Source organism: Nasonia vitripennis (assembly GCF_009193385.2).
Source record: "Nasonia vitripennis strain AsymCx chromosome 3 unlocalized genomic scaffold, Nvit_psr_1.1 chr3_random0005, whole genome shotgun sequence".
NCBI lineage: Eukaryota > Metazoa > Arthropoda > Insecta > Hymenoptera > Pteromalidae > Nasonia > Nasonia vitripennis.
The window spans coordinates 634,600-637,771 of record NW_022279624.1 but is presented as its reverse complement, the minus strand read 5'-3'; positions in this window follow the sequence as shown (position 1 = coordinate 637,771).

Genomic DNA, 3,172 nt, shown 5'->3' with positions numbered 1-3,172 from the left:
TTGGGAGATTTCTTTCGGTTTTCTCATGTAATCAGGTCGACTTAATTTACCTGCGCGCGTACGCGTCATCTGTCCCGTTGCAGCTTCCGTGATTGCTGACTCTAGAGGTGATTGGATCCCGTTTTCGACTCGAGTTTCTGCATGACTTTCTGTGCTTTCGCGAATAAGCATTACTGATTCTGTATTCTCTTCGATTGGATTTCGAGAGAGTGCGTCAGCATTAAGATTGATTCGGACTGGTTTGTAGACGACTTCAAAATTGTAATCAGATAATTTAAGCGTCGATCGTGTTGCACGTGAATCGGGATCTCGAGAGTCTTTCCACCAACACAGTGGCAAATGATCTGTGCAAACGACGAATTTAGTGCCTGATAAATAGTGTTTGGAATGCCAAAAACCATAGCCAAGGATTCTCTCGAATACGTATCGTAACGAGTCTCTGCGTCATTTAGCACCCGAGAAGCATATGCATCTGGGCGATCTTGGCCTATTATACCTAGAGAAAGCACCACTCCGATGCAAGTCAGACTAGCGTCGGTGGTGAGTATAAAGGGTTTTGAGAAGTCGGGGAAAATTAGTACAGGTTCTTAACATAATTTCTCTCGCAGTATATAGAAAGCTTCTTGTGCTTTCTCGTTCCATTCAAAGGGTACGTTTTGTTTGAGTAGATTACTTAACGGTTTCGCTATTTTTGAAAATCCGTCTATAAATCTTCGATAATAACCAGCTAGTCCCAAAACTTTCTTACGACTTCTACTTTCTTAGGGTTCAGGCAGATTCCTTGATTGCTTATCAAATGTCCTAGGAAACTTACTTCTGTGCGGAGGAAATCACATTTATCAGGCGATAATTTAAAAGTGGCGGCTTTTAATCTTTTTAATAATTTCGCGAATTTTTTGTTATGCTCTTCTACGGTTTTTGCGTAAATAATGATATCATCAAGATATACGCAAACATCGAGTGGTCCTGAGTCAAATTCTCGTAAGTCCTCAAGTGAGGCAGTGACCGCGTTTACGGGTTTCTCTTCTTCTTTCATAGGTGTGTTATATATGATTCTGTTGATACATCACATGAACGTAGCAGGCATAGAGGTCAGGCCTTGAGGGCATACGTTCCATTCGTAAAAACCGGCATTCATTACAGTGAACGCTGTTTTATGACGATCTTCGGGATAATGGAATTTGATAATATCCCGATGCAAGATCTAAAACCGTAAAATATGTTCAGCCTCTGAGTTGATCAAAAATATCTTGAATGTTTGGAAGAGGATAGTTGTCGGTTATAGTGACGTCGTTTAATTTTCAATAATCTAAGACTATTCTGTATTTTGGATTACCATGACTAGCATCTTTTTTTCTTAGACACCAAAGCGGACTATTATAATTAGAATTCGACGGTGAAATAATTCCACCGTCTAAAAATTCTTTAATTTTTGCCATAATTGGACCCCTGTGTGCTCTAGGAGGGAGGTACGTTTTGACATTTACGGGTCGATTATCTATGGTCGGAATGCGATGCTGGATTATGTGCGTAGAAGTAAGTTTTTCCCCGGCTAAATGGAATTGTTCGTGATAAGTGTCGACAAGCCGCTCAATAGCTTCTCGCTCGTTCGGCTTAAGATGGTCGAGGCGTAGCAGTGTTTTGACTCTCTCACAGCGGGGAACTTCGGCCGCTTCGGGGCTTACGAGCATGACAGAGTGATAGCCTGCTCCTATTTTCTCGGGGATTGGGACGCTCGATATTACGCAGAGTCCGCGTATTTCATGATTTTGTTTACCATAAGGATCCTGATAATCATTTAAAAGTTCTTCTATTCTTCCACATTCATACAAATATTGTTCGGTCTCTTCTGAATTTCCCCTTGGTAGAATAAATTGTTGATTATTATTTTCCTTATCAGTAGTCGGGACTATATTTCCTAATACTTTTTTCATTGCTTGAAAATTATACAATTCTGGATTTTCACCTTCTTGGAATTTGTTTAGCTTTGTCTTTGCAAAAATGTCGATAAAATCTTCATAATTATTAAACAATGGCGATATGTTCTCAATGTTTCTTTTTACTTTTATCGATTTCGGAATTGCAGCTTTACTCATTGTATTTTTCTTACGAAATTTTGTTATCGGTTTTCAAATTACACTGTCGCTGTCACTCCCTGAATTTGGTGAATCGGGTTCAAATTTGTAAATTTGTTCAAGATTTTTATCCCGGAAACTAACACTTTTCTTCGGTGCGTTTTTGTTTGGAGAGTTCGTAGTGGGCACTGTCTTTTTTCCATGGTAGACGTTCCATTGAGCGTGTCACAATAGTTTGCGCGTGTCGGTTATCTCGAATTTTACACGCTCTTCGTCTCGTTTTCCGACTTTAGGATTCCTTGTCATATTCGTATTTTCTTTTATTTTCGCTGAGTTACATGCCTTTGATTCATCATGATCTTTATCATTTATCTGTTCAATACAAACATATACACTTTCATTATTCTTACTAGAGTAGTCCCATTTAATGTCATGATTTTCTCCAATGCTTTGTGCTAGACTTCCGTGGCGTAGAGGTATGAGTGCACTAAATTCTAAATTATCATTTTCCTCATTTTCATTAACTTTACAATAATTCACGGTATCAATATTTCCACTTAATCTCTGCGTATTATTATTTTGACAGTCGACTACTCTGTGTTCGACTTCTCCACTTTCTTCGTTAATTATTTCTTGATTTATTTAATTTTGTAAGATATAATCACTTCCCGTAACTATATTATCCCAGGCACTTTTAAAATTTAAATTTTTCCAAATGTCCGTATCGGTTGATGTAATTCCCATATTTTTCTTATAAATTAAAAATCGTTTTATAACTTGGAATTTATCCTCTTCGATTCTATGCATAATTGTAATTGCCCTATCAAACGAGTAATCGATGCCTTCCACAGGAAAAACGTTTGGATCTTTTTCTTTTTTATACAGACGCGCACTTATTATATCATATTTATTCAGAATCTCTATTACACTGTTGCTTTCGCGAATATTTTCTATTTTCCTGTCTGCCTCATAATCGGCAGCAATATCCTCTTCTCTTACGGATGAATTTCACTTAAGTTTTCAAATGTCGCCGTTTCGGCTTTCGATTTATTTCTTAACACTTCCATCGAACAGGCGTTGTCGCAATCATTTGATCG